The sequence below is a fragment of the Petaurus breviceps genome, unplaced genomic scaffold, assembly GCF_028583685.1.
Source record: "Petaurus breviceps papuanus isolate PSGF00001 unplaced genomic scaffold, PetGlider_PUasm1.0 490, whole genome shotgun sequence".
NCBI lineage: Eukaryota > Metazoa > Chordata > Mammalia > Diprotodontia > Petauridae > Petaurus > Petaurus breviceps.
This window is the reverse complement of record NW_027186352.1, coordinates 29,194,636-29,206,929: the sequence shown is the minus strand read 5'-3', so window position 1 is coordinate 29,206,929 and position 12,294 is coordinate 29,194,636. Positions and strand designations below refer to the sequence as shown.

The 12,294-nt window shown below is 37.5% G+C and overlaps 1 protein-coding gene and 1 pseudogene across 2 annotated transcripts in view; one reads left to right on the top strand and one right to left on the bottom strand.

Moving 5' to 3' along the window:
- The window catches only part of CTNNA3 (catenin alpha 3), a 2,053,326-nt gene that overhangs the window by 1,866,964 nt on the left and 174,068 nt on the right, over nucleotides 1-12,294 (top strand). The gene's annotated exons all lie outside the window — the stretch shown is intronic.
- Nucleotides 7,378-8,709, bottom strand: LOC138172016 (dual specificity protein kinase CLK4 pseudogene; annotated as a pseudogene).

Here is a 12,294-nt window from a genome sequence, read left to right as displayed (position 1 = left end):
ATTTATTTATTTATTCATTTACACAAGATTTGTAGTTTCAAATTTCCTCTCCATCTCTCTCCTACTCCCACCCCAAGATGGCAAGCATACTGAACACCTCTACCCAAGACTGTCCCCTTCTATTTCCCCATCCCCCTCCTCTTACCACCTTCCCCCTGTTATGAGAATGGGAATCTAAGATCTTCCCTGCCCCTAGCACCTTTGATAGGCTTAGGTGACTCTGAGTATCTTCCTTGATTTGAAAATATACTCTGCCTCCAAACAGGCTGAATGTGGTGACCAGGAACCTGTGGCAAGAGGCTTGTTTTTCAGGAATGTCCACACCTTGGTGCTTTGTGATTGGGCAGTAGGTCAAAAGGGTTGTGACATTCTCTGAGACAGGAGAAGGCTATATATACCCTGATGTGAGCATTTCCTTTGGGGTTCCCATTAAGGAGATTTGTGTGATTTGGCCAGACAAGACTCTGGCTAACCACTGAGCACCCCCCTCCCCGCGCCCCATCTTTGAAAACCCAGATCTTGGTGCTTTCCTCTCTGGTAACTGACTAGGTATGAATGTAATTCTCAGACAGTTGGAAGCCTGTTTGCTGATCTGTTCCTCTGTATTTTTTTGTGTGCTTGTAACTTCTGTATTCTATGAAGTTAGGGGTGCTGACCTTTTTTTTCCTGAACTAGGTAAATGACATGTTTGATTAAATCAAAATTTTTAACCCATTTAGAGTTGCTTTCCTTTAGAAAACTGATCTAAGAACATGTGTTGGCAGCCACCCTGGGTATGCTAGGGTGCTTGCTGCTAAACCCCCTTACTTTCTTGTAGGGCAAGATAGATTTCTATACCCCATTGCCTATATATTTTTTATCTCAATTGCATCTAAAAGCAATTTTAATGTGTTTTTAAAACTTTGAGTTCTAGATTCTCTCCCTACTTTCTTCCTCACCAACCACATTGAGAAGACAAGCAATTCAATATGTTATACAAGTGTGGTTATAAAAAACATTTCCACAGTAGTCATATTGTGAAAGATTAATATTTCCCTCCCTCCTATCCTGTCCCCCATTTATTCTACATTTTCCTTTGACCCTGTCCCTTTTCAAAAGTTTTAGCTTCTGATTACCCCCTCCCCAATCTGCCATCCCTTCTATCATCCCCTCCTCTTATCCCCTTCCCCCTACTTTCCTGTAGGGTAAGAAACCCATTTGAATGTGTATGTATATTATTCCCTCATTAACTCAAATCCAATGAGAGTAAGGTTGACTCATTCCCTTTCACCTCCCTGTTTTTCCCCTCCTTTTTTTTTTAAAGCAATTGGGGTTAAGTAACTTGCTCAAGGTCACACAGCCAGTTATTTCTGGGTGTGGTGCTAAGTATCTGAGCCCAGATTTGATCCCTAGGTCAACCCAACACTGGAGCTGGTGCTTTTACTCGCTGAGCCACCTGGCCACCCCTTTATCCCCTCCTTTTAACAACTTTCAGTTGCCTCTTTTATGGGAGATAATTTACCCTATTCTGTCTCTTCCTTTCTCCTCCCAATATGTTCCTCTCTCACCTCTCAATTTTATTTTTTAGTTATCATGCCTTCATATTCATCTCACCCTCTGCCCTCTGACTATATATACATATATACATATACATAAAGATATATGTATATGTACATATATATGTATATATTTACACCTATCTATATCTATCATCTATCTATCTATCTATCTATCTATCTATCTATCTATCTATCTATCTATCTATCTATAAATCTAAATACCCTGCAATTATCCTAATATTGAAAAAGTCTCACAAGTTTCAAATATAGTCTTTCCATGTAGAAATGTAAACATATCAACTTTAATAAATTCCTTATTTCTTTTTCCTGTTTACCTTTTCATGCTTCTCTTGATTGTTGTATTTGAAATCAAATTTCCTGTTCAGCTCTGGTCTTTTCATCAAGACTGCTTGATTATCCTCTACTTCGTTGAATGACCATTTGTCGCCATAAGTATTATACTAAGTTTTTCTGGGTAGGTGATTCTTGATTTTAATACTAGCTCCTTTGACCTCCAGAATATCATATTCCAAACCCTCTGATGCCTTAATGTAGAAACTACTAGATCTTGTGCTATCCTGATTGGGTTTCCACAATATTAAAATTGTTTTTCTCTGAATGCTTGTAATATTTTCTCCTTGACCTTGGAACTCTGGGATTTGGCTAAAATATTCCTTGGAGTATTCTTTTTGGGATCTTTTTTTAAGAAGCAATGAGTGTTGAGGTGGCTAGGTGCCTCAGTGAATAGTGTACCAGCCCTGGAGTGAGAAGGACCTGGCTTCAAATCTGGCCTCAGATATGTAACACTTACTAGCCTTGTGTCCTTAGGAAAGTCACTTAACCACATTTGACCTGCCTTCTCCCCTCCAAAAACACATACACACACAAAAAAAGAAGAGGTGATTGGTGGATTCTTTCAATTTCTATTTTACCCTGTGGATCTAAAATATCAGAGTAGTTTTCCTTCATAATTTCTTGAAAGATGGTGTCTAGGCTCCTTTGTTTTGATCATGTCTTTCAGGTAGTCCAATAATTTTTAAATTATCTCTCACTGATCAATTTTCTAGGTCAATGGTTTTTCCAATTAGATATTTCACATTTTCTTCTTTTTTTTTTCATTCTTATGGTTTTGTTTTATACTATCTTGGTTTCTCATAGAGTCATTTGCTTCCATTTTCTCCATTCTAATTTTGAAAGAATTATTCTCTTTGGTGAGCTTTTTGACTTATTTTCTATCTGGCCGATTCTGCTTTTTAAGACATTCCACTCCTCATTGGTGTTTTGGGCCTCTTTTGTCATTTGATTTAGAATATTTTAAAGGTCTATTTTCTTCAATATTTTTAGGTCTGCTTTAACAAGCTGCTGACTCATTTTTCATGATTTTCTTGTATCACTTCCATTTCTCTTCCTAATTTTTCTTCTCTTATTTGATTTTCAAAATCCTTTTTGAAACCTACATGGTCTGCAACCAACTTATATTTTTCATACATTCTTTTGATTCTGTGGTTGTGATTTTGTTGTCTTCTTTTGCTTTTATTATTTAATGTTCTTGGTCACCAAATAATATGCTGTAAGCTGATTTTATTTCCTCTGTTTGCTCTGTCAAGCAAGTTACTTGACTTTTGAGCTCTTTGTCGTGATAGGACTGTTTACAGAGTGGAGAGTGCTCTGTTCTAAGTTTCTGGGGTTTCGAGCAGCTGCTGTCAGAGCTACTTCTAGACACCTAAAAATTTTCAGTTATTCTAAGGTAATATGATCAAAAGAAAGGTATGTAGGTTACTGGGGGGAGGAGTCAAGATGGTGGATAGAAGCACGACCTTCCCGCGGCTCCGGCTTCCACCTTCCCGCGGCTCCGGCTTCCACCTTCCCAAGTCAATGTAAAAAGGCGACTCTGAACAAATGCTGGAGCTGCAGAAACCACAAAATGACAACGAGAAACTAACCTCCCACTGAGGACAGCCCAGAAGGGTGGCAGGAATTGGCCAGCACCGTGCTCTGGGAGCCGAGCCCAGGCCCGCAGCCAGAGCCTTTAGCCCCAGGGTGTGCCTATCCAGTTGCCTGCCAGAGGGACTCCACATCAGCAACGGCTGTGGCCGTTTCCAGAATTATCAGTACATAGATGCGAAGGACAAAGTAAGAGGTCAGGGCAGTCTGGAATTTGGGACCCAGTAAGTGGGAGTGTGTGGCTTTTGCCCCCGGGGTGAGAAGCCACTGAGACTCCTGGCACAGCCAGCCAGCGCCACATGGCAGCTTCAGCTCCTGTCCTGCAGAGTGTAGGGGGACCAAGAAACCAGTCAAAGGGGTAATTGCTCTTGCTTTAACCTGTTTATATCTGCATAGCAGTCTAGGGTGGAGGCCTTGAGTCATGTGTCCAGATTGCCAGAGTGTGTGGAGGCCTCAGAGAGGGCACCCATCTAATACCTCTGGAAGCTGAGAAAACCCTAGCATTTGGGATGAAAGTTCACCTGTCTGGTGTCAGAGTCTCACTGTTGCAAAAAGCCCAGGGGACAAGTGACTGAGGGGCAATATGACCAGGAAAAGGAAACAAAGCAGAGAGAAGATTCCAACATTAGACTCCTATATTGTGGACAAAAAGGAGCAAAGTATGGAAAAGGAGGAAGACAGTGAAGCCAGAACTCCTGCACCAAAAGATACAAAGGAAAATATGAGCTAGTTACAGGCCATAGAGGACCATAAGAATCAAATAAGAGTAGTGGAGGAAAAATTAGGAAGAGAAATGGGAATGATGCAAGAAAATTATGAAATGAGAATCAACAGCCTGACAGAGTAACTCACACCTTAAAAAATAGACTAACTCAAATGGCAAAAGAGGCTCAAAAAGGCAATGAGGAGAAGAATGCCTTAAAAAGCAGAATTTGCCATATTGAAAAAGTATCTCAAAAGCTCAATGAGGAGAATCATTTCTTCAGAATTAGATTGAAGGAATGGAAGCTAATGACTTTATGAGAAATCAAGATGGTGTTAAGCAGATCCAAACAAATGAAAGAATAGAAGACAATGTGAAACATCTCATGGGAAAAACCACTGACCTGGAAAATTAATCCCTGTTCATGAAGAATTTATATTCTACCAGGTAAATTACATATGTGCACATATACATATATTCAGGATATATGAAAAATTAATACAAAGCATTTTTATTTCTAAACATTGGTACAGGAGGGAAGTATAGGAAAAGCCTCAATTAGGAGGTGATGTTTCAGTTGAACATTGAAAGAAGCTAGAGATTCTAAAGTACAGGTCAGGAGTAGACAATTCCAGGAATGGGGTGGGAACATTGCAATGACACTACGACAAGAGACACAACTTCCAAATTAGAAACAGGCCACTTTGACTCTATTGTAGATTGATACAAAATGGAATAATGTTTAAATATTAGGGTAATGAAAGTGAAAGTCAAGTTGTGAAGGACTTAAATCTCATACAGGAGGTTGGATATTTGATCCTACATGTAATAAGAAGCTAGTGGAAAGTTTTAAGCAGAAAAATGAACTGATTACATAGATTCATGAGAAACATTACTTTAACAGCTATATAAAGAATGCATTACAGAAGAGAAAACCTGAGGACTGTGACAGCTATGTGGTGCGTATTACCATAATTCAGGCAAGAAATCCTTAACAGTGTGATCATGGGTGGTTTATGTGTATGTATATATGTATGCATGTCTACATATATGTATGTCTGTATACATGTATGTATGAGACATACATACATATATACATACATACATACATGTGGATGGGTGGGTGTGTAGGAGACAGATGACAGAAATGTTACAGAGGTAAATTCAGTAATACATGGTGTGTGATTGGGTATGTGAGGTTAGGGAGGGTGAAGAAATGATGATAATACAACTGTTGTAAACAAGGGTGCCCAGAAGGATAGTTGTGACCATTATATTTAGAAAGAAATAATTTTGAAATATGGTTGGATTTGGGGGGGTGGGGCAGAAGACAATTTCTGAGGGTCCATTGATGAAGAAAATTCGACGATGTTCATCCTGAATAGACACTTACTTGGTCCTTCCATCCATACCATCAACTTCTATCTGTTCAGGGGCATCTAGGTCGTACACTGGATGGAGTTCCAGGCCTGGAGTCAGGAACACTCATCTTCCTAAGTTCAAATCTAGCTTGGGACACTTACTAGCTGTGTGACCATGGGTCAGTCACTTAGCTCTATTTGCATCAGTTTCCTCATCTGTGAAATAAGCTAGAGAAGGAAATGGCAAACCATTACAATATATTTGCAAAGAATACCCCAAATGTGGTCACAAAGAGTTGGACATGGCTGGAAAACACCTGAAAAACAGCAATATATCTCTTCTGCCTTTTGGGCTAAACTTCTACAGAAGGATATTTACCATAATGGCCTCTACTTCCTTTCCTACCATTCTCTTTTTTACCCCTTAATATTTGGATTCTCTCTGTATGATTTGCAAGAAATTTCTCTCCACAGAGTTACTAAATGTGTCTCAGAGGCCCAATTAAATGACCTTTTATTAATCCTCAATATTCTTGACCTCTATGTAGCCATTGACACTGTTAATCATTCTATCCTTTATGTGCTCTTCTAATATTTCACAGTACCATTCTCTTGGTTCCTGTCCTTTCTATTTGATTGTTCCATTTCATGCTCTTATGATGAACGCTTATCGAGGTCATGCCCTCCAATCATAGGTGTCCCACAGTGTTCTGTTCTGAGGCCTCTTCTCTTCTCCTTCTATATTATTTTTCTTCATGATCTTATCAATTACCATGGATTTAATTACCATCTCCATGCTGATGATTAACTTATCCATCTTACCCCAACCTTACTATTGACATTCAATCTTTCTCCTCCATTTGCCTTTTCCACATCTCAAACTAGATATCCAGTAGAAATCTTAAATTCAATGTATCCTGAATGGAATCCATTTTCTTTTCCGATAAACCCTATCCCCTTCTACCTTTGCTCTTGTTGTAGAGAACATCACCATCTTCCTAGCCTTCAGGCCTGTGAAACCAGGCATTATCCAAGACTGCTCACTCTCTCTCAACTCCTTTCCCTCCCCATATCTATTCTGTTGCCAAAGACTGTTGATTTTAACTTTGCAACATGTCTCAAGCATTCCCTCTTCTCCTATACTGCAACCACTTTAGTTCAGGTCTTTATCTCCTCATGACTATACTATTGCAATTGCCAGCCTCAAGGTTTCCTTACCCCAATCCATGTTCAGCCACCAGTTCTTTTTTTCTTTTTTCCTTAAAAAATGAAAATTAATTTTAGAGATTTTTTTTATTTTTTACATTAACACTCATTATCAAGACCATATTTACTTAGCCAGATAATTATGGCATTGATACAAAGCATACAGTATTTACATACTTAAGGTTAAAAAAGTACTTCACTATTTAAAAAGATATTATAAAGTTTATGGGGCGGCCAGGTAGCACAGCGAGTAAGAGCACCGGCTCCAGTGTTGAGAAGACCTGGAGATCAAATCCTGGGCTCAGACACTTAGCACCCACCCAGAAACACCTGGCCGTGTAACCTTGAGCAAGTTACTTAACCCAATTGCTTAGGGGCGGCCAGGTGGCTCAGCGAGTAAGAGCACCGGCTCCAGTGTCGGGATGACCTGGATCAAATCTGGGCTGAGATACTCAGCACCACACCCAGAAATAATTGGCCGTGTAACCTTGAGCAAGTTACTTAACCCTGATTGCTTAATAATAATAAAAAAGATATTATAAAGTTTAGTTAATTGACAGTTTAAAGTGATCCCCTCAGAGAAATTATAATAAATTGAATTTTTCAGTAAGTTAAAAATGCCATTTTAATGCTTTATCCAAGGTAATCCTTTAGCTGGATCACACTCTAATATCCTTTGTACCAAGTCAAATGGATTGTTGTGTTCTGCAACAGGACAAAACATCATGCCCTCTAATAATTTTTGGCATCTCCTAACATCTTTACCAGTAGAACAATGTTCATCCCAATCCAGTTGATTGTGGTGAAAAGAGTTGTGCTTTCTTCTTTTCTGAATCATTTGTGTTGGTATAAGTCTTAATATCTGTTCTGTCATTGCAAAGTGATTTTTTTTACTATTATGTGTTTAAAATTCTGTGAAATGAAAATAATGTTCCACAGAGCTGAGATCATCCTGAGTTCTAAATGACTTCTAGAGTTCTGTAATGTCATGTAGGCATTAAAGTGATGTGATGTTCATCAACATATGCTTTACTTCCAAAGGTTTTTTGATATCTGTATATTGAAGTGTGCATTCATCATATTACATTCTAACATTGTACTTGACTATGTAGACTTGACAAACAAAATATTTTCAGGTTTCAGATCTGTATGTGTCAACTTACAATGCAAAAAAATTACGCGATTGTGGATATGATATTCCATCTGCCTGAGATGGTCAATTTGTCTTCTTTAATAAAATAGTAAGTACTGAGTCCCAACACTTCAAACACTATGCAAATGTTACCATTATGATCATTCTATTCTAACATTTGGACACATGGGAACACATAATTGGCGTTATTAGGAGTAGTGCTCTTTGAATTCTCCCATGCTTGATTTTTTGGACAAGTAGCTTCATGACATCTTCCAAAATTCCTTGCCATTTCCCTGAAAAATGCATGTCACAATCAATGCACTCTAGTACTTTGCCAAAAGGTCCTTCACCCAAAGTAGCAATAATGTCCTTTCTTACACTTAGTAGTCTTTACTTTGACAGAGCAGGTGACCCTCCCCATCATTCTCTATACTCCTGACTCAAAATTTGATTGATGTCTTGAACATTGTCTATTGTGCTTCCTTTTTTTTTGAATACTTCTGCTTCTGCCTGAAGATTTACTGCAATAGGTGTGATAAATTCTTTCAAAGACTCTATGTTAATGTCTATGGTCCTATCCTTCACCATAGTCATTTCTGAATCAATATATCTCAACATACAGTAATCTGTCTCATTTAAGGGTCTTATCTCCAAACAATGACATTCTGCTTCTATAAATATGAAATATGGTTTACAGTACCTCTTTTCTTACATACTACTGTGTGATTTGTTCTTGCACTCGTGACTGCTGCTGTAGCTTTCATGATCCCTACTTTCTCTATTATCCCAATCATGACAGTGAGTTCATTTTGAATGCTCCATCTAGGACCTTCCAAACTCATCACAGGTACAGGTGGCATGGAAGTAGAAGAGCTGCATTATGTCTCAGAGCCTGAGGACCTGGGTTCTAATCTTGTCTCTGACATTTAGCAGTTGGGTGATCTTGGTTAAGTTGAATCCCTTTTGTACCCCATAACTGTAATGCTCACCCTCCTCATCTTGATTTCCTGATTTTACCTAGATTCTTTTAAGTTCTAACTTAAATTTAAATTTTTAAAGGAAACCTTTATTAACTCATCTTAATTTTAGTGCTTTCCCTCTCAATTATTGTCTATTTATCTTTTATGTATCTATTTTTTGTGTCCCTATTACATGACACTCCTTAAAGTAGGGACTATCCTTTGTTCTTTTGTGTCCTAAACACTTAGCACAGTGCCTAACACATAGTATGTACCTGACAAGTATCTAATGATTGACTGCTTGATCCTTAAGACTTGATATAACTTCTTCCAGGGAAAATGCCCATGGTTTTTAGCATCCTCTTCAATTCTCTAGATATACTTTTCTAGACCAAGTCTCCTAACTTTTATTATCTATGCCTATCAGTTTAAAAAAATGAGCATATACTCTCAATTATGAGATGATACAGCTAGAAGAGGTAGAAATGTTGGGAGAGTGAGTCACCTCTGCTATTGCAATTGTTCAGCTTATATTTAGGTTATAGCTACCCCACACGGCCAATCTGTAGGGTAATAGTGAACACACCAAATGGATGGAAAAATTATTCTGGCTTATAATGGGTGAAATGTAGTTGTAGTTTTATTACAGACACATCCAAAATTTTTCAACCCAGAGAAAGTGGGATATAATTTATCTTCCCACTCTAACTCATTGAAAAAATATACTTGTAGTCATGTTACTTCACCATTTTGAAGATCACTGGTAACCTCACCAAGCCTCAGTTTTCCTTCCAGATTTTTTTTTGGTTCAACTATCCTATGAATCAAAAGAAACATTGAAAATAATTTGACTCATAATTGTTTGATCTTGTCAGAATTAATCAATTTCACTTTTTTCCCCAAAGTTAAAAAAAGAATAAAAGTTTACATTTTTATAAGTCTTCTTGAAATTCTGGGCAAAGAAGGAAACATGGGATATCTAATCCATAATATTTCCCTAAGGAAGGAATATTTCCCTATTAGGGATTCCCAGATGATTGAATATTATTGATCAGTCAATGGAAAAGTCAAATATGAGTGACTGCAGGTCAACACATATAACCACAAAACCCCATCCTTCTTCCGCATTTAGTTTGATCCATACTCATTTCATGTGCTTGGGGCATGAAACCAACAGTCACTTCCATACACCTCTTCTTGTCACTTACCCACATGCAGGGGGAGGAGTGGAATTAACAAATATATCTTCCCTCAAGTTAATTGTCATCATTTATCCCCTCTTTTTGTTCATATCTCATTTTATTTTGTCTTTTGGAGGGCAATTGGAGTTAAGTAACTTGCTCAAGATTACAAAACTATTGTGTGTGTGTGTGTGTGTGTGTGTGTGTGTGTGTGTGTGTTAAGTGTTTGAGGCTGGACTCAACTCGGGTGCTCCTGACTCCAGGGCTGACGTTTTAGTCACTGCACCACCTAGTAGCCCCTTCCTGTCTCCTTTTTAAAAATAAATTAATAGATTTCTCTTCAGGGACAAAAACATGAGTACTTCTGGTCAAATTCATTCAAAGACAGATTGCTGGCTCTTGGCTATTTAAAAACCTGTTGGGAGACAGGATTGGCAAGTACCCACAACCTTCCATGCTAATATTTTATCCCACCAATAAGGAAATATTTATAAATAAATACTCATATTTGGAAAGCACAAAAATAATATAAATCCTTTACATTTCCAATTTTAATATAACATCATTTCTATTCAAGTGCAGAAACAAATTCACCTAATTGATCAAATTTCTTCTGCTATACTTGCCACCTTGCACATGAAATTGTAAATGTCCACTGGGAAAATGCTTTATTTAAAAAGCTGGCTTTTAGTATCTCTACTCCATCATTTTCTAAGAATTCAAATGCTGGGAAAAAAATTCCTAGGGAGCAATGTCAGAATTTGCACACTCTATAGTCCTGTTTCTGCTGATAAAAGGGAGAATAATCCCAACCTTCAGCACCCCTCCTTGGAGAGGCATTATCTCTTTCACAACAGCAGTGGGTAAGCTGGAAGAAATAGATCTCTCATGGTTTATATTTCTTGAAGGTGGGATTGAATATATTTTGAATTTTCCAGTGATTTTTTCAACTTTTACAGTGCAGTTAGGTCAGACTATTCACCTAGAGAAAGCTGGATCAGTTGAGGAATATCCATGAATGCAGCCCCTAACCCTAAAGGAATTCTGGAAATCATTGTTTTTTTTTTCTTATCTGAAATTAACTTGATTGTCATATTCATAGTCATCTGGATTCTGCCAGTTCCGAAACTGGGTACTTGAAAGAATCTTTAGTTTTTCTTTTTTTTTTTCATCTACTTTATTAGAAAACTGTATAGCCCTAACATAACTGGACCATCAGGTAGTCAAGTTGTTGTTTGGATAGAATTGAGCATTTGAGAGCAATTATAATTGTGGCTTTTATTTTGTTCCTCAAAGTCAGAAAAAAAGATGAAGTTGCAGAAGGTAGCAAAGAGAGTAACCAAACAATACATATCTTTTTGAATCTTTATATTTCAGTGGTTATGCTAACCAATAACTCATTGTCATTATTGTTTATTATTGTTATTATTATTAATATTATATAAATTTTGAGGCAGGTAAGATGCTCAGTGCATAGTTTGCTGGGTATAAAGTGAGAAAGACCTCAATTCAAATCCAGTCTCTGATACTTACTAGCCATGTGACCCTGGGTAATCCAATTTACCTTTATTTCCCTTAATGTTCTGGAGTAGGAAATGGTAAACCACTGCATTATCTTTGCCAAGAACAGTATGGACAGTATCAGCCTTCTATGATCCATGGGGTCACAAAGGGTCAAACACAATTGAATGACTAAATAACAACAAATCCTTTAATTAATTTAAACTGACTGCTTCTGTGTATGCATTTTTAAAACTCCTAGATTACTGCACTGGGACACCATCAGATAAAGAAGTCATTAAAAATGAAGCATAATCATGTTGTTCTTGATGCTTCAGGAATGCACAAATTTGGTAAAGGAAAATTAATGCAACTAAGGTGTAAATTAGTAAAGATTTTATTATTGCTCCCAATTATGTCTGCATGATATAATGACCAAGGACGAGTAGAATTCTCACCAACATGTCTTTCATTGGTTTTTACCCCTTTGGACAATTTAATATATAGACAGTTTTGAGATAGTTCTATTCATTTTGGGGTCATCACCTCAGTTTGAATTAGGATTAGCAGATCTATTCTGTCTCCAGTCAGTCAGAAACATTAATATAGGACATGTATGTAGGGCACACATGCTGAGAGTAATGAGTAATGGTAACAGTAGAAAAATGAACAACGACCAAAGTCTGGAGGAATTCATATCATATCCAAATAAAGACATACATTTAATGGAGTGGCAATATTTTTTACAGTGTGTGATTTAATGTTGA